The sequence below is a fragment of the Antechinus flavipes genome, chromosome 1 (genome assembly GCF_016432865.1).
Source record: "Antechinus flavipes isolate AdamAnt ecotype Samford, QLD, Australia chromosome 1, AdamAnt_v2, whole genome shotgun sequence".
In the NCBI taxonomy this organism is placed as follows: Eukaryota; Metazoa; Chordata; class Mammalia; order Dasyuromorphia; family Dasyuridae; genus Antechinus; species Antechinus flavipes.
Genome location: NC_067398.1, coordinates 255494332 through 255518664, shown reverse-complemented (window position 1 = coordinate 255518664; position 24333 = coordinate 255494332). Strand labels below are relative to the sequence as shown.

The 24333-nt window shown below is 40.1% G+C and overlaps 1 protein-coding gene across 1 annotated transcript in view; it reads right to left on the bottom strand.

The window, feature by feature from the left end:
• ADAP1 (ArfGAP with dual PH domains 1) overlaps positions 1–24333 on the bottom strand; it is a 176718-nt gene that overhangs the window by 151529 nt on the left and 856 nt on the right. The gene's annotated exons all lie outside the window — the stretch shown is intronic.

Genomic DNA, 24333 nt, shown 5'->3' with positions numbered 1-24333 from the left:
CCTCAGTAACTGCTGTAGAAATAAAGCTGACTTTCACTGGTAGAAGACATTTCCTAGACCTGAAGTTTTTCAAAATACTGAAATCATAAGTCCAGCTCTTATCCCCATTACATATACAATTATGGTGAGAAAAGAAATCTGAATCTAGTCCCTCTGACTTGAAAGCCAATAAATGCTTGAGAGAACAGAGGTGAAACCAACAAACCAGGTGCTGGTTCAAATTTTTGCTGGTGTTGAGTCATTTTTCATTTTTGTTCAACTCTTTGGGATCCCATTTGAGGTTTTCTTGGCAAAGATAGTTGGAGTCACTTAGCATTTCCTTCTCCAACTCATTTTATAGGTGAGAAAACTGGGGCAAACAGGGGTAAGTGACTTGCTCAGAGTCACACAGATAGTAAATGTATCAGGTTGGATTTGAAGTAGGTCCTCCTGACTCCAGTTCTGGCATTCTATCCATTCTACTACCCGGCCAAATTTAATTCAACAAACATTTGTTAAGTATGGTGGAGGAGGAGATACATATGTGAGAGAAGACACAATCCCTGATTCATGGAGTTTACTATCTAATTTGGGCATATCCTATTCTCTCCAAAAAAAGACCCCCAAAAACCAAACAGCTAAACGTCTATGGCTAGCATCCAAGACAGCAACTGACCTTCTAGTGTTTAGCTTACCTTATTCTTCACTCCAATAAGCAGAGTTGATCTCCTTACCATTCCCTTGCAGTCACCTTGTTCATTCATGCCCCTGTCCCTATATTCATATACTTTATTCTTCTTGGGCTCTACCTCCCAGCTGTTCTCTTTCTTTCACCTCCTTTCTAATCCAGCTCACCTCCTCCAATCAGCCTTCTTTGACTACATCTTGCTTCACACTGCTTATTCATTCACCCTGAATGCCATAATTCTGCAGACCCTATTCTTTCACTCTTCAGCATTTGCTTGGGCACCCTTGATGACTCTCCCACTTGTCTCTTTCTCCCCAAGCAAACAGTAAGCAATCTATATTTTTGGAGAACCCCACACCCAGATTCTATTCACAGACACACATATAGTACTAATTGCAGTGGTGAAGATAAATCAGTCACAAACTCAGACACTTAGTAGCTATGTGGTTCTAGGCAAGTCACTTAAGATTTGTCTGCCTCAGTTTACTCAACTGTTAAATGGGAATAATAATAGCACCTACCTCCTATGGCTGTTGTGAGGATCAAATGAGATATTTGTAAAACATTTAGCACAGTGCCTGGCACATAGTAGATACTTAATAATGCTGATTTTCTTTTTTCTTCCTTCACAAAATCAACAAATATATATTAAGCACCTATTATGTGTCAGACTGTGTGCAAGGGACTGGTGATATAAATACAAAGAATGAAAAAGAAATTAAGTTCAGTGTTCCTCCCTATCACTGGTAATTTCTGTTTTCCACCAGAATGTTACATTTTTCTTCTTTTCCCTCTTCAAACTGGACTGCCTCAGCTAAAGTAATTTGGGGAACAGCTTAGGTGGCTCAGGGCAATCAGACAATCTGGATTTCAATCTAGGCTTTGCCATTTATTATCTATGTGATCTGGGATAATTTACCTAATCTCTCTGGGCTCCAATTTCCTAACCTGTAACATTAAAAATTAGGAGCAGATAACCTGTATCCTTGTCCTTGCAGCACATTTCTTCCCTCCCTGCTTCTCTCTCTCTCTCCTTCTCTTCCTCCCTTCTTCTTTTCCTCTCTCCCTTCATTTCTCTCTTTCTTCCTCCTTCTCTCTCCTCTTCTTTCTCCTTCCTCTCTCTCTCTCTCTCTCTCTCTCTCTCTCTCTCTCTCTCTCTCTCTCTCTCTCTCTCTCCCCCTCCCTCCTCCCCTCTCCCCATTCCTTTCCTTCCCTTTCCTTTTGGCATAGAGGCAGCATAATTCAGTGCTCTGAAGTTCAAATACCTGGGTCCAAACTTTGATAGTTATTAACTGTACCTTTATCACTTAATTTCTCTGAATCTCAATTTCCCTATCTGTAAAAATGAAGTAGGTTGGACTTTGAAGCCCCTTCCAACTATAGATCTAGGCTCCCATTAACTCCTCTTTCATTTGTAGTTTTAGAGAGTTGTCTGGGGACATTGAGAAGTCCTGTATAATGCCCAAGGGCCACATAGTAAGCACATACCACAAATAGGAAGACTTGAACCCAGCTTATAAGAATACTTGTGCTTGACTCAGAAAAAGTGGAATCAAATCCTTCGTCTGACACTCAATACTTGTGTACCTTTGGGTGATCCACTACATCTCCCTGAGCCTCAGTTTCCTCAACTGTAACATGATGGCCTCTGAGCCATTCAATCCCTAGTAGCAATCCTACTCTTAGGAAGATGTGATAGAATATGCTGTGACACTACCTGGGCAGGGAAGCCAAGACTTAGAAAGTTCACCAAGTCCTGGGAAAGAGAGAGAACGCCTAGGTAAGTGATTCAGGAAGTGAGGAGCCTGGCACTTGGCCTAAACTTGGCTCTGAATCAACTACCTGGCTGGAGGCACATCACGGAACCTCCGGATCCTGCCACTTCTCCACCTGCCAGAGTGGAAGGAAAAACCCAACCCCCAGGGGAGGGGCTGGCCAGGTTAGTAAAAGTTCAAGGCAATCTGACAACAGGGCACAAGGCTGGGTGCACACAACTTGGTAGTAGCTCCCTTTCTCTGAGCTGGGAACAGAAGCTCAGGCTAGGACAAATGACACGAGGCTGCTTAAAATGCAATGTGCCCTAAAAAAGATGAATCACAGTATTGCAGATGGGAGGCATTTTGGTGCAATGTAAAAGAGAATGAGATTGAGAATCAGAGGAGATGCAGGTTTGAATCCCAAGTTCTGTCATTTACTGTCTCATAGGGCAAACCTGACTAAGCCAATGACAGTGCTGGGCAGGGTGACCTTTTATGTCTTCTAGCACCGCATCTTTGGTTGTATGCAGAGGGCAAGTCACAACTCTCTCGGCCTCAGTTCCCCATCTATAAAATTAGCAGGTTTGACTAGATGAAATGAAGTCTCTTCCAGCTCTAAATCTAAGTTATTACATTGTGTGAAAAAGCAATCCAATGGACTTCCTCGAGGTAAGCCAAGGACATGAATTGGCAGAAAGGGAGATTATAGGACAGGAAAGTGCCAGAATCCAAATGGTAGAAAGTGTAAGTTGAATTCTTATGCTGGTTGCTTGGCAACACAGTGAGTAGAATGCCGGGCCTGGAATTAGGAAGAGCTGAGTTCAAATTCAGCTTCAAATACTTACTAGTTATAGGAACCTGGACAAGTCACTTATCATCTATTTACTTCTCCCTGAAATTTGTTCCACATATGCCTTCTCTCATGCATCTAAAGCAGGCTGCAGAATGTGGTTGTTTTGAGTAAACGTGGACTTTTTCCTCCATTCCTTTTTTGTCCCATTTTAGAAGGGATTTTTTTTTTAAACCTTTGAAGACATGTGTGGGGAAGTCAAACTTTTTAGAAGCTCAAGAGCCCAGGATGATTCTTTAACTTTTTTGAAATAAAGGAAAAAAAAAAACTGAACCCCCTCCCCACCAAAATCTGAGTGCCTTCATTTCCTCAACTGTAAAATAAGGATAAAAATCCTATTTAAAAAAAGGATAAAAAATTAGCCCCCACCTCCCAGGGTTGTTATTTTGACTAAATAGAATAATATTCATAAAAAGCACTTAACACAGTGACTGGTGTCTTCCTTCCTTCCTTCCTTCCCTTTTCTTCTTTATTTCCTTTCTCCCTCTCTTCATTTCTCTCTTCCTCCCTTTTTTCATTCCTTCCTTTCTTCTTCCATTCCCTTCTTACTTTCTATCTCCCTCCTTCTCTCCCTCCCTTCCTTTCTTCTTTCCTTCCTTTCTCCTTTCCTTCTTTCTTCAATTTCCTGCTTTCTATCTATCTCCCTTCTTCTCTCCCTCCCTTCCTCCTTTTTTCCTTCTTTCCTCCGTCCCTCTCTTCCTTTCTTCCTTCCTTTTTCCCCCTTTCCTTCCTTCCCTCCATTCCTTCTTCCATTCCCTTCTTACTTTCTATCTCCTTACTTCTCTCCCTCCCTTCCTCCTTTCTTCCTTCCCTCTTTTTTCCCTTTCTTCTTTCTTTCCTGCCTCTCTTCCTTCCTTCTTCCTCCTTCCATTCCCTCCTTTATATCTTCTTTCATCTACAGATCTACCTCTTTCTCTCCTTCTTTTCTCTTTCCTCTTTCTTTTTTCCTCCTCTTACAAGTAGATTTGGCAGAAGCAAAATCCAGAATAAGATATAAGGCTATATATTACTCTGCTAGTCATGAGCACATTCTCATGAGAACAGCTAAGAAACTACATGACTGCAGAGACACTTGCTAAACTGTATCCAATCTCACCAGCCCAATTTACTTCCAAAGACAAGTCCTTACTAGGTGGGCCAAGACTGTCCAGGCTGGAGTCCTGAGGCCCATCGTGCCTGGCCACAGTCCCACTTGGCCCCAGTCATGCCTTGCCTGAACTGCCTGCTTGGATTCCAAACATTGGCGTCAACTCCCAGGCTCTGTGGAATCTCGATGGCCAGTGCCAGCGCAGGCCTTGCAGGGCTGTGCTGACGACTCTGCGGGGCCACACACATGAGGAGGCTTTCTCCACTAAATGCTGATCCAACAGAAAATCAGGAAGTAGTTTAAATCAAAGATCAGCAGAGCTGAGAGAAAGTAACCAGAGAGGGAATGATACAAAACCCAAACACAAGTACAATGCCTTGTTACTTTATATCCAGTAACAGATGCAAGTATTTCCATGGGGGCTATATGAAGGGATGGAGGAACTTCTGAAGAATGGGACAGAGATGGCCTCAGAGCCAGGAGAGCTCTGGGTTCAAGTTTCACTTCTGACACATCCTGGCTGCGTGAGCTTGACAAGACCTGCAGTGATAGAGTTCCTTATATCAACAAAATCTCAGATTTAGTCCCTGTCCCTGAGGGAAACTGCCAAACAGTCAGTCATCTTGGGGTCAGCCAAAGGCCTAGAGAAAAAAAAGAAGGAATCCTGGCATTTTTCTCAGAAGTATTAGATTCAGTCTAATGCTTGAACTCTGAAGAACACAGCAGTCCAGCATGTGCCAACCCCAATTCCACAGACTGCTCATTTCCAGGTAGGGTCCAAAAGGTCTTTCTCCATTAAAGTGTCACTTCTAGAGAACAAACTAATGGTCCATGTTTTGTGAGCTAAAAGAAAAAAAAAGGCTTTCTATATGGTGGTATGAAACAGTATTATAGAGAATCTAATGGAGAGAAAAGAGTCACAGAAAACATTTTAGTCACAGAGTCTGACTTCCTCCTTGCTTCAGGTCTTTACAAACATTGTCAATTAATAGTTGATCAACATCAAGCACCAAGCTATAGGACCATCTGCAAAGGGCCAAAGGAGCCAGACATAAGGAGGAGTTCCATTGTCCATTCTGCTCATTGGACTACGGCTAATATGCAGACCTGAAATTTCCTTTCTTATTACTCATCTCAGGGTTTTGCCCATGACCAAATGAATGAATGTAGCCTGCTATCATGGAATCAACATGGAAGTGGGAGTCAGGAGGCCTGGGTTACTAGATATAGTTATTCCTCTAACTGTGTGGACAAGTAATTTTACCTTTTAGGACCTCAGTTTCTCTTCTGTAAAAATGAAGGGGTCAGACTAGATGATCTCTAAGGTCTCTCTCTGCTCTGACTTTCCAGAGGGGAAATAATTAAAACTTAGGATCTCCTTGACATCCAGAAGAAACTTATATTCTTATTGGAATTATAGGCAAGACACACACTGAAATGCCAGCCACTGAAATCTGCCAAGCAAATGTGGAACTCTGGGGAACTTATCCTAATGTGGATCAGTTAGGGAAGGGTTGCTAGGGCTTGCCCCAATCCAGCTTTCAATTCAGGAAGTGTCTCAAATTTAAGAGTGTCACAGGACCTGGGCCAGGAATAAAACAATTTCCTCTAGGACCAGGACAAGCAAGGGCTCCTCTATCCCACCACTCCCTCACAGGGGACTCCAATTTGATTTCAAGGAGTGCAACTCCTGGGACGATTACTTTTTTATTTAACTGAGGGTAGGTAATCTACTCTGTACAGGGTCTGCCACTAATTTTTTTTTTAATAGTAGGCAGATCTCTCAGCTGTCCGCCACAGCCTGGCCACTGTGGGCTCAGGAAATTCAAATACATTTTCACAAAACCTAATTAGGAAACTAAATCTGCTGTCAATGAAATAATAGCAGGACCTCACATGTACAAAGAACAATTACATTTGCAAAGGCTTTTCATATATTACCTTAGTAGAGCCTCCTAACAATTCTGGGAGGCAGATGCTATTATTATACCCATTTATAGATGAGGAAATAGAGGCCCAGAGAAATTCAAATGACTTAACCAGAGTTGCTTCAGCAAAATGTATAATATATAATATTATACATATATTGTATATACATACATATACACACACATAAAATTATGCGTTATCCCTCAATGTCTTTTAGGCAATACCTTCTGAGAATCTAACACTATTTTGGCTCTTCATTTATGCAGAAAAATAACAGCTGGTTGTAAAGAACAATAAAAGTAGGTGAGTTTCTGCATCTACCTTCCTGGACCGCACAACTTATTCTACATCAAATTTACATGTAAAATTCCTCTAGTGATTTTTTTTTATTTTGATAAAAGTTTTATTTGCATTGGTTGACAAAGCAATCAATTCACACCAAAAAGCATCCATCTAGAGATGATCTTCTTTCTCTTTCTCTCAGTGTGGTATGATAGAAAGAACATCCCAGTGGACTAACCTATTATCTGGGTGATGTGGGGACATCACTTATGTTCCCTGGGTTTTAGCTTCCTTCCATGTAAAATAGAAAAATTGGGCTGGCTCTATGGCTGGAGGAACCTCAGAAGCCATCTAGCCCAGCCCGCCCCTTTTCATATGAGGAAGCTGAGGTCTAAGAAAGTGAAGTAATTTGCCCAGTGTCACATTGCTAGTCAATGGCAGTGACGGCATTTGAACTTAGACTTCAAAGTCAAAGTTCTTTTTCCACACTGACTCTGAACAACACTGGGTCCTAATGTCCCTCTCTTATTCTATATGACCCACTGTCCCTACTTGAAGGGCAGATGCCCAGTGCCTAGACAAGGAATGAATAGCAAAACTACTAGGATAAACTCAGAGAATGAATCTAGAAATAAGTCAATTTTCAATTATTTGCATTAACAAGACAGCAGCAACAATCATGTCAAAGCAATGACTTTCTTTTCTATTGAAAACCCAACCTATTTTAAAAAATGTATATATTTTCTCATTTTTCCTAAAAAGGATTTTATTTTTCCATATATATATGTATACACACACACACACACACACACACACACACACGCATATATATATATATAAAGATAGTTTTCAATATTGACCCTTGCAAGACTTTGTGTTGGAACACAAAAATTTGGAAATTTTTCTCCCTCCCCAGACAGTAAATAATCCAATATAGCTTAAACATGAGCAATTCTTCTAAACATATTTCCACCTTTATCATACTGCACAAGAAAAATCAGAACAAAAGGGGGAAAAATGAGAAAGAAAAAAACAAGCAAGCAAACAATAGCAACAATAACAAACATGAAATACTATATTGTGAATCACATTCAGTTCCCACAGTCCTCTCTATGGAAGCAGATGGCTCTCTCCATCACAAGACCACTGGAATTGGCCTGAAAAATCTCTTTGTTGAAAAGAGCCATGTCCATCACAGTTGATTATCATATAATCTTGTTTCTGTGTACAATGATCTGGTTCTACTCACTTCACTTAGCATCAGTTCATGTAAGTCTCTGCAGGTCTTTCTGAAATCATCTTGCTAATTGTTTCTTATAGAACAATATTCCATAACATTCATATACCATAACTTATTCAGCCATTCCCCAAATGATGGATATCTACTCAGTTTCCAGTTTCTTACCACTACAAAAAGGGCTGCTACAAATTTTTTTTGCCCATCAACATTCATTTTTGTAAAACTTTGTGTTCCAAATTTCTCCCTCTTCCTTGCTACTTCCCTCCCTAAGACAGCAACCAATCTGATATAGGTTAAATATGCCAACACCTAACCTTTACCACTTGTTGTGGCGGGGGACAACCTGGTATTTGGGGCAAATAATCTTGCTGACTCTGATCTTACTTCCAGGGAACTACAGCTATTTGAACTCTTGGTACTTTTGCCTCAGTTAGAAGTACTAGCAGGAAGCAGTCAAATGCACTTCTCAGAAAGCAAGTCGACATAGTCATAACAGGCCTGAGACACCACACAAGTGGCAAGGACAAGGTCAAGGTCAGCAATGTGAGAGAAAGCTACAATTTACTAAGGACAAGACTCCCAAGCTGAAGGCTCTTGTTAGAGTAGGTGGGGCCTCTTCTCTCAGCTGTCTGAAAAAAAAAAAAAAAAACCACTTCAGTAGTGGTTAAAAGTCCAGCATTTTCACTAGAGCATGAGACTTAAAGGATTGTAAAGATGGTGTGACTTGGAGGAGCAGCATAACGGGGTGAAGTCAAAGGTCCAAAGAAAGGTCCCAGCTCTGCTATGTTTATTATCAGTATTATCTAGGACAAACCACTTAAGCCTCTCTGGGACTTAGTTTCCTCCTTAATAAAAAAAAAAAAAAAATCTTGAAGTAAATGGCCTTCAAGGTCCCTTCCAACCTTATCTATCTTGAAAATTTCCATCTGTCAATGCCTGAAATTCTCCCATTAGTGATTCATTCCTTTGGATTAAACAGTACTCTCTTCTTGTGATTCTCCTTTAATAAATATTGTCTGGTAATAGAGTCTTATTGTATCTGATGATGAGTCATTTGTGGCTCAAAGAGATACCCTCTCCAGCCTCAGATCAATCACATCTCCTCTGCAGAGCATCAATGTGAGCAGACGTCTGAGAGGCAAGGAAGATGAGGAATGCTTCTGCTGATGCATTTGAAGTCTGAGCTGTATTCAAGATACTATAAAAGGAAATGGTTCTTTCTGATTGCAAAGTGTTTGGAAGATACTTAGCTGAAAAGACTAAATAGCCCCCTCTCCTTTTTCTCTCTGTCCATCTGTCTATCTCTGTGTCTGTGTGTCTCTTTCTGTGTGTGTGTCTCTCGCTCTCTTTCCCTCTGTCAGCTTCTGCCTCTCCCTCTGTCTCTTTGTCTGTTTCTACCTTTCTCTGTTTCTCTCTTTGTTTCTCTTTATACACACTCACAGACACATACACACACAGATACACACAGAAACACACACATACACACACACACACACACACACACACAGAGGCATCTTTTGGTTTAGGAATTTCTTTTCTTCTCTTCCCCTTACCCCCCCTCCAATATGTATGTAGGGAAGGACTGAGGAGAAGGGGAAGAGTGAAAGAGGAAGAAGGGAGAATAGGGGAAAGGCAGAGGGAAATTCTTAAACTAAAATTAAATATTTTAGATACTTTTGCACATCATGATTCTTCATTTAACAAATAATTCTTATGCATCCTCATGTACTTTGCAGAAGAGAAATAGGGCAGAAACAACAGATAAATAAAAAACTGTTTCATGTCCTCAAGGACTGACCATGGTCCTGCAATATCCTTCAATCCAGGATCTTGGACACTTTGCAAGTGATCAATTCCACCTCAAGGCACCTTTCATGTTTCCCTAAGAAGGATACTGAGAGACTTAAAGAGTTTTATCACACAATAATCAAAGTGTCAGAGCTAAGCCTGAACAATATAGTATGCATTCCCTAATAACTATTAAGTTCTACCTTGCTTTAATTTAAAAAGAATTTTTTTACTCTTAACTTGATAAGTTTTTCATATCATCATAATTTCTGAATGTATCCTTTCCCTGCTTCCTTAACCAACAAACCATCCTTTGTGAGAATGCAAACAGAAAAAAATCAAACAAATCAGTTCAACAAAACTAATGAACACATCAAATGAATCTAACATTATATGCATTGTTCTACACTCAGCTCCCCACTTTTTCAAAGAAAAGGAGGAGCATTTTCTTCTGTCCTCTTTGGGTCTAATTTGCTTTTAAATATACTGACACAGACACATACATACACAAATATACATCCCCCCCCTCTAGGTTTTCCTGGCAATGTGAAAAAACTGGGCATAATAAATAGGCAGGGATCTCTTTGCCAAAGTTATGTTACTGACATATCCCTGAATTAACAGTAGGATTTGGCCAAAGATGCTCTAGATTGCCTTTCATCTCAGACTGATCATATCTGAAAAGTAACCAATCCTGAAGCAAGGTTTCAACTAAACAATGGGTCTTTCCATTGCCTTATTAATCTGCTGAGGACATGGCTTCCTTGCCAGATACAGTACCATTTGGAGCAACTTGCTCAGTAAACACCTGAGGGTGACACAGCATAGATCAGAAGGGAAATGCCAGGCTCTGCAGTTTTAAAATCACACCCGACCTCCTCTGCAATAAACACAAAGGTACCTGCCTCTGTGTACCACCTCCTTCAAAAGCCCATGAAAATCTAAATAGTTAAAAGAGGAAAAATGCAGAGTGTATTCAATAGTGATTAGGACTGATTTATTTGAAACCCTTGGCATAAGGCCCATAAAAGGTAGAGTTAGTAATTGGAATCTATAGGTCTATGGATAAATATTAAAGGATACTTGAACTTGGATGGGGAAAAAAATTACACCTTTATATTTGAATATAAATGGTTTCTTTTGTAAACGTATTTATTTTATATTTTAACCACAATTGTTTAAAAATGTTCTTCTGAGAAGATATTCACAGGCTTCAACAGACTGTTCACAGAATAAATAACATAAAAAAGGTTAAGAACCACTGGATTATAGTGAGATTTCTTACCACACTAATGTCAAGGAAAAAATAAATGACAAGACCACAAATCTCAGGCTTTCTGGTGAGGGTGGGATATAGAGGGTGACCTTGAATTTGGTTTGAGAAGTCCTTTTATTCCCCCAAACTGTGCCCCTGTTGCCTTTTATGGGGTCTGACATTCCCCTTAAGAGATGCACTTCTTTGCTTTTAGAAGATTTTTCAACCTTTAAAAGTTCCCTATTAAAATCTAAATAGTCCTAAGAGAGAAAGAGTCTTAAAAGCCTTAGTGGCAAAAAATGGATGACAAAGCCTACAAAAATAAGTTACCTAAGAGGATCATAGATTTAGATCAGGGAAGAACTCTATAGGCCATCTATCCAACCCCTTATTTTACAGATAAGGCCAAAAGAGGTAACATGACTTGCCAAGAGTCACACTACTAGAAAGTGGCAATTAGGTTTCAAATCCAAATCCCTTGATTTTAAATCTAGTGTTTTTCCAGTGGTATACCTACTTCCCTTAAGGGCAGGATCAGGAATAGGAATACTTCCTATACCAAAAAGAATGGTAATGGATGGTAAAAACACTCATAGCTCACAAAACCCCTCCCAAATCCCCTCATCATTAGTGCCCAGTTAAGTATCTAAAGGAATTATCTGATATAATTTTTTTTTTACATATGTTGTAATTCCTGACTTTGTATATAGGTTACACCTGTCTAACAGAATGTCAGGGATTATTTCTTTTAATATCTATCTTTAGTACCATGTAGTGTATAGAGCACCGAGTTTGAAAATAGGAAGACTCATTTTTTGGAGTTCAAATATACCCTCAGACATTTACTAGCTGTATGATTCTGGGCAAGTCACTAGTCCTGTTTGCCTCAGTTTCCTCATCTGTAAAATGAGCCAAAGAAGATATGGAAAACCACTCCAGTATTTTTTGGAAAACCCGAAAAGCCCAATGGAGTTATAGTTAGACAAGACAGAATAATCAGTACCAAAAAATGAGGATTACACACAGTAGATGCTTAATAAATAAATAACCAGCTTCAGCATATTCATTATTCTATCCCAAGTCAATCCCATCAGACTTCATAGTATACAGTTATGTGTCAAGGTCTTGGGTTTGAATTGTAATATATACCTGTGATAATACAGTTTGATTATATTGGCATTCAGCTACAGGGAATACTCTCAACTTATTCAGACATCTAGCTTACTCTATATCCAAATTCACTAGCTGTTAATATAAAAAAGTTTCATGGACATATACTTATTTTGTAGTTTCATAGAGAGTGTGGGACATGGCACTAGGAGTCATAAGATCTGTATTAGTTCTTATACTGCTAATCATCAGCCAAGGTAGAACATAAACCTTTTGAAGATTGGGGCAGTTTTGTTTTTGTCTCTGTTTATAGGTGCCATGCACAGTACCTGGCAAATTTAGTAAGCTCCTGATAGATGCTTATTGACTTGAATTTCTTGCAATTCTTTCTAACACTAAGATCAATTATTCAACTTCTGAGGAATCTTTTTTTTTTTTAATCACTACTACTTTCCCCAGTCTAGGAAGACCTACAGACCCCTTCTCAGAAGAATGTTTTTAAATGCATCAAATAAGATAACAGAGGAAAGGAAACTAATTACAGAAAGACGTAATTAACAAATCTGTGACATAGTCACATTATTTGAATTTTCATTGCATATTTCCAATAAGCTGGAATCAATTATCATATTTTGGGTATAATTATAACTTTGAGTAGTTTAAATTCAAATAATGTGACCATTTCAGGAATTCATTATGTTATGCTAATTGAGACCAAGCTATATAATGAAAAATAATTATTAAAATAGACAAGCTCACTAGGAGTGCTGGTATGTACCTGTAGTTCCTGCTATTGAAGAGGCTGAGGCTGATGGATAGCTTGAGCTTGGGGTCTTGAGCAATAGTGGGGTTAAAGCCAACTGGGTGTCCTCACTAAGTCCCACACCAAAATGGTAAGCTCCTAGAAATGAAACACTATCAGGCTGCCTAAAGAGTGGGGTAACTGACCCAAGTAAAAAATGTATTAAGCTAAATATTCCATGCTGATCAACAGAAGTTTTGGGCTACTCACGAATTATGTGACCTTTAATAAAGTATTTCACTTCTTTGAATTTAAGCTTTAGCATCCTTAAAATGGGTATAATAATTGGATGTAGTGTCACATGCCTATAATCCCTGGTTGCTGAAGAGGTTGAGGCTGAAATTTCTCTGGCATTTAGAAGCTCTGAGTTATAGCTCAGGTGGGAATAAAGAGCTACCAAATGCCTAAAGAGGAATAAACTGGCCTCATCTGGAAAATAGAACAGTTTAAAACTTCTATATTGATCAGAACTGGACCTGAGTCTATGTGTGACCTTGTATTTCCAGCCTAGTTGAAATAGGGAGAAGAAAGGAAAGAAGGAAGGAAGAAAGGAAGGAAAGAAGGAAGGAAGAAAGGAAGGAAGGAAGGAAGGAGGGAGGGAAGGAAGAGAGAGAGGGATGAAGAATGGAAGGAATAAAGAAGGAGAAAAAATACCAGTTTGTGAACTTTAGCATTTTTTTCTTCCCAGTATGCCCAAACCCAAAGCCCAAAGACTCTGATTTTTACTACTTATATAAAAGGAAAGTCATTTAACCTTTCAGAACCTCAGTTTCCTTATCTGTAAAAATGAGAGAAGTTGGACTAGATAACCTTTGAAATCCCTTCCAGATCTCAATCCTATATATGACAGACAGATTATTATGCTTAATTCCTTTTTGTATTATATTCATCAAATATATTATAAGCATAATACATAAAAGAATTAACCACTGTAAAAGAAAAATATAACTAATATTTATATTATACTTTCAAGGTTTGGAAAAAAAGCACTTCAATTCCTATATGAGCTTTACGGGGGGAAAAAGTTGTTATTAATAGTGAGGTCAAGGAACACTTCCTGAAGAAAATAGTCAATTGTTAATTGAAAAAATTTAAAATATAAGTGTTTGTTTTGTTTGGCCCTGTATGCTGCAATTGACCTTAAACACACACATATAATTATACCAATAATGACTAACAAAAATTTACAGCCTAACAGGGGAGAGAAGTAACATGTACCAATAAAACAACATATGGAGGTGGCTGGGTGGCACAGTGGTTGCCATGCTGCACCTAAGTCAGAAAGACCTGAATTCAAATCTGATCTCAGAAACTTAACTGAAGTGATATGACCTGGCCAAGTGATTTAACTTCTGTCTGCCTCAGTTTTTTTTTTTTTTAACTTCTTTTCAGGGTTGTTATGAGGATCAAATGAGATAAAACTTGTAAAAAATGCTTAGCACAATATCTGGCATATAGTAAGTTCTTCTTTATAAATACTTATTTCTCTTCCCCTACAAATATTAGGTTTTAAATAACAAGCCTTATGAGTAGTTCAAATTTAAATATCCTAAGAGCCCAGAAGAAGGAAAGAAGATTGCTTTTAGTGGTGAGGACATCCTCAAAAAGAAGGTGATTTAAGCTGAGCCTGGAAGGATGGAAAAATGCTGAAGGGATGGATGGAGGTGGGGTAAGGAGCATATTCCAGCTAGAGAAAACAACCAAAACAAATGTAAGAAGGTGAGATCATCTTAGCCCTTCAGTTGGGACTTCAAAGACCATCTAGTCCAATTCAGATTTTACAATTTTATAAATTAAAAAAACAAACACCAAATGACCAGGGAAGTTAGTGATTTACTCGATATCATAAAGGAAACAAATATAAGAGACAGAATCTGAACCCAGAACTTCTAACTGTAGAGTCAGAATACCTATCCACTGTATTGCCTAGAATAAACATTCAGTGAACAGGAAATAGTTCAGCTTGGCAGGAGTGGATGGGTTACAGTAGGTGAGAGTAGAGGTCAGACTAGAAAGGTTTATTTGACCCAAAATTTGGAAAGATTCTGCTAAACAAACAAGCATGGATTTTGTTTATTAGGCCATTGGTAATAGATAGCTACTGATCATTTTGAGCAGGGGAAAAGACATGACCACATGGTGCTTCAAAACAGTAGTATTCACAATGGTAGGCCTGAATCATCAAGAAAAGGTAAAATTATGTTCAGTACTCTGATAAATTATTATGACCAAAAGACTTAGCTTCAATAAATTTTCTTTATCAAATAGATAATTCTCACTACACAGGAATCATGTAGAAGAATTTTCATTTAACTCAAAAACTGTTAGTGCTTCAAGGGAAGACCTTCAATTATCTGGAAAATTCACTTACTTGGAAAAGCTTATTCTCTTCTTCCTCGACACCCTCCCCTGCTCCCTTCGGATCCCAAGTCCTCCAATCTAATATTTAGCTGGTTGATCAATCACTCTATATTAACTAATCAATCAATAAACAGTAATTAAATGCTTATTATATACCAGGCACTGTTCTTAGCACTGGGGATACAAAAAGAGGCAAAATGATAATCCTCCTCAGGGAGCACACAGTGGTGGCAACAACAAGCAAACAATTATGTACAGAGAAGCTATATATAAGATAAATTTAGATTCATTATATACAAGACCTTCCTAAATTTGTATTTGTATTGTAAAATTGTAAAAAAAAGTTTCTAAACTTTTAAATACTGAAAATTCACATAGATATGATAAAAAAACTTTTGTAATACACTTTCAGATGGTAATAAATAATTTTTTTTCTCCCTCCTCTCAAATATTGGTCAATCACTTTACCTCTCTGGGGTATTAGAAAAGAATTAATAGAAGGAAGATACTGGAGTTAAGAGGAATTGGGGAAGTTTTCTTGTAGAGGGTGGGATTTTAGTTGGGACTTAGGAAGCCATGGACATCAGTAGTTGAAGCAGAGAAGGGAGATGAATCACACAGTCAACATTTATTAAGCTCCTCCTCTTCTCCAGGCACTTTGTAAAGTTCTAGAAAGGAATGAAATGTGGGAATAAACAAAGTACATTCTACTCCATGGCTCCATATGAAACAAATGGGAATATAAAGATCTGGAAGGGACCTGATTCTACCCCTTCATTTGACAGATGGGAATTGTAGCTCTATAAGCTGCAATCAGATGAATCTGGGCTGGAAATTGTTTTCTAGGGAGAGTCTCTGTAATTTGCCAAAGGTCAGGCAGGGAATTATTAGTCCCACTTAGCACAGTGTCTGGCACATATGTAATAGGAGCTTAATCAATGCTTGTTGACTATACCAGAAAAGGGATATATTGATTCCAAAGCCGATGTTCTTTCCACTGTATCAGGAGATGCAAAGCACATGCATTTTGGGAGACAAGAATACTAAAGGAAAACTTCTTAGCTATATATTAGGATCCAAGGACTGCATTGCCAATCATCCTAACAGAAAACCAGCTTGGTGGGGGAAAAAAGGGAGCCACCCTCTTCTAAGCAGCTCTGACCCTGCAATTTCTACTCTGATGTTCCTGCGTTTTAATGCAGATTTTACCTCATTCATTGCAAAGCTGGGAGTGGGGAGTGGGATGCAGGGAGAGCCAGGGATGGGGAGGGAAGGGAGGAGGAGAGGATGAAAGAAAAAGAACAGAGAGGGAGAAATAGAGAAAGGAAGAAGAAAAGAAAGGGAGAAAACCCTAATATTAGAGCATGGTAAATGGGTGTGTTCTGGGAAAACCCATTTAGTTCCTTTTTTCTTCTATCTCCAGTGCTGTTCTCATTTATGGCTTTAGCTCCAAGGCCTGACTTAGACTATAGGTACCTCCCCTTCCTGCCAATCAGTAAGGGAACCTAGCCTAGATAGTTTGATCCCCTTCCCCCATTCCAACCCTCCACCCAAAGCATGATTTTGATCTAGCCTCTGGTTTAGTTTAAGGGGATCAGACCAAATCAAAGAGTTCAGTAGCTATTTTAGTTGAAACCCTAAAGCAATCGAGTAACTTAACAAAGTCACCACCAGAAAAAAAAAAATCCAACCCCTTTTAACCCCCCTACAAAAGAACTGAGCATCATATACATCAAATGCTAAAAATCCAAGGTGGGTGAGAATGAGTGTGTGTGTGTGTGTGTGTGTGTGTGTGTGTGTGTGTGTGTGTGTGTGTGAAGTGGGGGGGAAGGAAGCCCATATTCATTCCTTTCTAGTAAGAAAACTCAGAGAATAGCTCATCTTCCTTTTTCCCTTTCCCCAGCCTTATGCCAGATCCCAGTATTTGCTGTACTTGATTTGGTTTCCAATCAAATTGATTCATCATAAGCTACAACCCCTATCTGATAGATCTGGGCTGGAAAGTGTTTTCTTGGGAAACCGAGAGGCTTCCTAACACGCCAAGCGCACGATTTAGAAAAGGCCATCCAGCTTGATAGGGTGCCACATGTGCTGGGAATTAGACATGAGGCCATTACTGAAATGGTAATTCAATATGGAGAGGCAGCTAATAGGCAGAAAATCTCTGAAAGTCAGCCCTCCTAGGAAGCCCCCGGCAGGCAGGGTCCTGCAGTCCCCTACACAGGGAGTAGAGTTCAGAGACTGAACTGGAATCTTTGGCTCTGAAGAGTTCTGTAACAGTGGGGTGGGAGGTGGAAGGAAAGGAGTGGGAGGGGGAAATAAGCTCTTCCAGGTAAGCAAACTACTATCTGAGCCAAGACCAGAGTTCAGCAAGTCTCCTCATTCAGTTCTTTTCCCACTATCACATGCTGCTTTGTCTTTATCAGAATCAATGTCAATCTCTACATGAATGATACTCTAATGGTATCAACATATTTCAAGGGGGACATAATAACAAATTCAATTCAAACAAATAATTATTAAGCATCTATATGCTGGAGACTGCACTGGGCTAGGTAAGGAGGACACAAAATAAAAATAAAACTGCACCTATCCTCAAGTAGTTTTGGAAATGAACAGGAAACAGAAATACTATTCAAAATAGCACAAAGTAATTTTAAGATAGGAACAAGTAAGTGGTACAGGCCTGGAGTCAGAAAGAGCTGTGTTCAAGTTCAGCTTCATATGCTTACTATGTGACTTTGGACAAATCACTTCACCCTGTTTGCCTCAGTTTCCTCATCTGTAAGATAAGTTGTAGAAGGAAATGGCAAACTACTCCATACCTCTAACAAGAAAACCTCAAATGATGTCACAAACAATCAGAAACAACTAAAAAACTACCAAACAACAAAAGTTTTAAGAGGAGCAGAAAACAACTGGGTGGAGGTCAATCTGTCAGCTAATATACATAAAGCTATTACTATATGCAGAAGCCAGAGACCCAAATATAAAAGAGAGACTATAGCACAATTGAGGGTTGGGGACAAAAGAGGAAAGTCTTTGTTAGTCCTCATTTTCCCCTTTACCCCAAGATTTGCTCAAATAGAGCTAGCTGCCCTGAGCTTTCTTCAGAGTTTCCCAATTCTGGGATGTCTCTTGTAACTGAAGAATAAAATAGTCCCTATTTACATTGGAATTGATAATGATCTGATAAAGGGCTTTTATGGTAGCTAGCATCTAAACTATGCTCCAGAGCAGGGATTCTTAACCTGGGGTCTGTGGCTAGATTTCAGTGGGCTCTGTGACTTGAATGGGATTAAAATCACGTCTTTATTTCAATGTTATTCATTCCCTTTACAATCCTATTTATTGTATTTTAATCAATTAAAACCAATATAACGGCATGCTGCACAGATGTTAATCTCTCCTACTGGGGAAAGCTCAGGCTAGTGGGTCACTTGTGTTTGGAAATTCTGAACTGCTCTAGCTGACTGGATGACCGAGCTAAGTCAGGCACCAAGATGGTGAGACCCCTGGGTAAATGGCAGGGATCACCTGGATGCCTTAGGAAGAACAAATCAGTTTAGGGAAGAAAAGTGGAGCAGGTTATGGCTTTGCTGCCAATCAATGTTGGGATCATGGCCATGAAGCTGCTCTACTTCTAGGCTAGGCAAAATGGGGAATGCCAGTCTCAAAACCAAAGCAAACACATTCTTCTAAGAAAGGGTCCAAAGGCTTCAGCAGGCTGCCAAAGGGTCCACACACACACACACACACACACACATTGAGAATTTAAAGGAAGTTAGGGATCATAAGAGCAGAAGTGAGGATGGAATACATTTTGTAAATGGGGAATCACCTTGCAAAGGCACAGAGGCAGAAATATACTGCAACCTCACCTCACCTACTTCATTCCTTTCTACTCCTCTAGAATGCTCCTTTCCATTTTATATGTGAATGTATATGTATGTATATGTGTATATACATGTGTATGTGTGTGTGTGTATATATATATTTGTGTGTACCCACACACCCCTCCACCAAAGTTCTTGGCAATAGCTAACTTTCCCTGCACCCCTCAGAAAATCACACAACTGAGGGGACCACCTACTCTGCCAATGAGTAATATATTTGTCCCACTTTAAGGAATCATTTTCAATATTTGAAAAGGGCAGACTAGCACATCAGGGACTGATGGGGGTGGATGCTACATCCCAGAAAGTGGCAGGCAGAAATGCACAGGAGGAGGGACATCTGGTGAATCCCACTTCTTTCCGCTGGATTTCTGATGTGAGCCCCTTACCCAGACAGCCCTCACCTCCAGAGCATCTAGCTGACAGAGAACTGGGCAGGAGACCTCAGTGCCAGGCTTTGCACAGAGGTTAGCTTTGGGGGTAGAAGCCAGGGATGCATTCTTTTGCTGACGCACAGTGCAGCTCACGCCATGAGTCAGCCCAGTTTACTGCATAAACCCAAGTATCAAGGGCCGGGCCTCCTACCTCCATGATCACTGCCACTGTTGAGGGAGGGGGATGGGCACAAAGGGCGAACTTTGTATCCTGCTGGGCAAAAAATAATCTAGTGTGCAGATACTGAGCCCCTTGTTATTGGGGAAAAGAATGGACTGCTGAGTGCATGCAGAACACAGAGGGAACACAGTTTCCTAATAGCAAATATATACTCCCTCACTCACAGAATACAGGAGAAATCTACCTGAGCATCCCTTCAATGAATTTGGGCCAAAGTCTGCTTTCCCTCCTCTCCTTCGCCCCCACTTTGGCATGGCATACTCTTTGGATGAGCAGAAATCCAGCTGGGGAGTAGTTGAGGGGAGTAAGAAGAAATAGGGGACTAAGAATTTCTAATAAGTTTATTCCTGGACATATCTAAAGGTTAATGAGGACCTGGCCTCTTATCAACACACAGGTGAGTCAGGCCCTGCAGGACTCCTGAAAAATCTACTTTCTTCCATCTATTTGCTTTGTTATCAACTTCACTTGCTCTAAATTCTAAGCTCTCCAACTCACACAATTTCTACCACTTCTTTGGATTTTGAAGGAAGGGCATCGCATGGTAGGGATGCTTAAGTTCCCTAAGAGTCCCATTTGGGGATCAGTAAAGAGCTGTCTCTCTTTCTATCTACAAACCTCCTTTCATAACTCACCTTTCCCAAGCTATAAAATATGGGGCCCTAGCTCTCCACAAGAACACCTTGGGAACTTGTACTTCCTGGGTGATTCTCTCTCTTAACAGCAATTTTATGGCTATGAATAACCTTCCCAAAGCACATTCTTTTCAGGGTCATTGCTATATGCAGAATGTCCCAAAGTCTTAGTGCATGTTTAAGAAATTAAAGGTTAAAACCACACTAAGTTTTTTGGAACATCATGTGTATATGTCTGTGTGTGTGTGTGTGTGTGTGTGTGTGTGTATAATACATATATTAAAAAATCAACCAATTTTTAAATACATTTACTTAAATACATCAAAGTGATTTTCCCATGTACTTATTCCGTCCACCAACTCAGATCCAAATATTTCTGCCTTGTAAGATCATAGACTCACAGCTGGAACAACCACATAACAATCAGGAAGGGAGAGAGTACAAATTGACTTCTCCTTGTGGGAGGGACATGGAAAGTAAGTACCCTTATTCAAAAGAGGGGCACTTTACAACAAACACTGACAAGATTGTATGTCCCAGGACACCCCTGGCAAGGTAGAGTGGAGGTGGCAATGGTCAAGAGGCCTGAGGCCATCCCTTGGGAAAACTGAAGTTAACTTCAGACTTGCCTAAAGTCATCCTGCAGGGCCATCTCCAGTGGTCCCGGTCTCTGTCCGGCTCTGGAGGGGAAAGTGAGCCGGGTGACCTTGCCCAGCCCTCCCTCCCTCAGATCCAAATCACTTTCATGTCATGAAATCACCTCCCCTATCATGGTGAGAACGAGGGACAAACAATAAGCATCAGCAAGGTGACTGACTCCGGTCTTTGGACTTAGCAGAGGAAAGGCGTGTGGTGAAGAGAAAGCAGAAAGCAGAGTATTAAGTGATGACTGATTTACATGTGAGAAGTAAGTGAGGCAGAAGACAAAGGCCATGCATGCATGACTAGCCAAGGGGGTGGGCTGTTCATCTCCTCCAGGGAGGAAGAGCAGAAGAACAGCCCAGGGTCAGTTCTGTGAGATTCACGGAATATTAAAAGAACTAGAGCAAGGCCTCCAAGACACCGAGCTCATTCTCCATAGAGGATTAATGGAAAGACACAGGGAAGAATACACATGTAGCAAGATAGATATGCATAATATATATAATATACAGCACACCACTATGAAAGGGGTGGGTGGCTAAGGGTGGTGGGCAGATCTGAACTCAAATCCTGTTTTGTGACCATGGGTAGCTCCCCTAGGCAGGATCCCCCACCCCCAACCTTATCCCAGTTTCCTAAGATGAAAAGTAACAAAAGTGTTCAAGCTTTGACTGATTATACAGTTGCATAATGCAATATATAGGTGTACATAAATGTGTGTGTATATATGTATTACATATATACACAACTATATACATACATACATATGTATATATGGGGGTGTGTGTATGTGTATGTATATATATATATATATATATTTGTGTATGTATGTATAAGTGTATATGTGTATATATGTTCAGATAACCCCAAATAGTATGGAAACAGATAGGAAGTTGTCTATTTCTCTGGGCCTCCTTGAAAATAAATGTGCAAAAAACGCAAACATATATGTTTGTGTGTGTATATACATGCAAGTATATGAACATATGTAAATGTATATGTATGGACATATAGAGCTATATGTAAAGGCAGCTAGGTGGCAAAGTGGATGGAGCCCATCATTTGGAATGAGGAAGCCCCGAGTATCACTAATTACCTATGTGATCCTGGTCAAATAACTTCAGTTTCTCATCTGTAAAATGGAGATAATAATAGCACCTAACTCCTACAGTTGTTAGAAACAATTGAGATTCTATATGTAAAGGCTATACAGCAACCTACTATGGGAGAAGCAGTATGGTACATAGTGGTAACTAAGGGAGACAGGCAGATCTAGATTCAAATCCTGTTTCTGACAATAAATTGGCTCTATGCCTTAGGCAGAATCCCCCACCTCCACCCTCATTCTAATTTCTCTTTTAAAAAAAAAAGTTACAAAAATGTTCAACTTTGACTCAGTAGAAAAAATGTCCGTAGAAAGAATGTCCCATGCTGAGGAAATTACAGGTCTGGACTATAAAACAAATACAGTCAAGTGACATAAGCCTTCTTTGGGGGGAAAGGGAAGGGATTACAAACCTCCTCTGTCATTTCTGCTATTATAATGTGGTCCAGGACTGGTTCTGCCTTTTCCATCACTTTTCACTCTTCCTACCCTCCTTCCTCCACCTATGGTATAAAGACCTAGCCTGGCAGTGCTGAAAGGTCACTTGACATTTAATGTTTGCATTCAGACAGCCCTACTAAACAACTGCCTTTTGCCTTCACCAATCCCATACCCAGTGGCCCATTAAATAAGGGAGGGAGACTGGCAGAAATGAAGGGGCACAAAGAGGATGGGGAAAGCTGCCAAATCTGTCAGATGAAATCTACTGGGAAAGGCCTTTCTGGAAGCCATAGCAAGTACCAGAGCTTCTGGCTGGTGGCTGATTTCTCCCAGAGGAGCCCAGTAAAAGCCTCCATACTCCTAAGCAGGGCAGATATAAGGGAATAGCTGTAATTGGTCCAACTCAACACTCCAGCCCCAATAGAGCCCAGGCTCTTGTAGGTCATGACAGGAGGGGAGTGATGGGGAAAGCTCAATATCCTCTTTCCTGGTTAGGATGGACCCTGCATGAGTTGGTGGGCTTGGGGGTGGAGAGCCCAGAGGAAGCATGGTACAGTTTTTAGTGGCTTCCTTTTGTTAATTATTTCCAACTCATCCTGTCTATATCCTGTTTGTACATAGTTGTTATGTTGTCTCCCTCATTAAATTGTGAGCTTTTATCTTTCTTTGCAATCTCTAGCATATAATAGGTACTCAATAAATGATAGATGATTGACTGATGGTAAAGAGTTCTTTCTGTATTTGAGGTCAGAGAATTTGAGTTCAAATCCTGACTTTGCCATTTACTGCGTGTGACCTTGGACAAGGCACAGTATATCCAGTGCTTACAATGTCTATACTTAACACAGTGCCATGGTAGGCACTTAATAAATGCTTGCTGACATGAACTTCTGACATAATCCCAGTTTCTCAGTTGTAAAATAAGGGAATTAATTTAAGGAAGGTGGGGAAGGGAAGAAAACAAGTGTTTGTTAAGTGTCCACTACAAGTACCTACTATGTGCTAGAGGTTTTACAAATATCACATTTGATCATTAAAATAACTCTAATGGGTATTTTCATTATCATCCCCATTTTTACAGTTAAGGAAACTGAGGCAGACAGAAGTTAAGTGAATTGCCTACTATCACACAGCTAGGAAGTTTCTGAGATTGGATTTGAACTCAGATCTTCCTGAGTGTGGGACCCAGCCTTCTATCCACTGCATCAGCTAGCTCCCTAAATGACCTCCCAAGGTCCCTTCTTCCCTTAAAGACTCCCAGCTCTCTTACAGAACTCCACAGAATATTACAGCTAGAATAGATCAACTAAGAGCCAATGAAGCTGCTTTCCAGCAAACCTCTCATTTTGTAAATGAGAAAATCCAGTGCCCTTTAGGCAAAGCAACTTGCTCAACTTCACATACCTAATATAATGCCAGTCAGACTCTGAACTTAGGACTTCTAGCATTGTCAGTCTTCCCATTAGAACATGATACTTAACTCTCCTCCAGTTGATAGAAAACAAGTTCCCCAGCTCTAAGTGAACAGCAGGCTTTGGGGATGGTCCCTCCAGATAACATCTCTAGGTAGGCCCAGGGATACAGGTAAACTCCCAGCTGCATCCATAATACTCAATTTTATCTATGCAGCCCTTCAAAAAGAGGGGTGGGGTGGAAGAGAATTCTTGTATTTCTTTTCCCACCTCTTTCCCAAAGAGGTAGTCTTAGGCTCAGACTCAGTTTGAGGCTCAGGATGAGAAGGATGGCCAGGAGTTGGTTACACCCTTTCTTCCTCTCCTGAGGTGGATGTTCATGGGACTCAGACACCCTCCTCCCAATCACCCCGCCACGATTTCCTCTTTTCTGTGGAGCTGCTGTTTTGCAATGGGGCA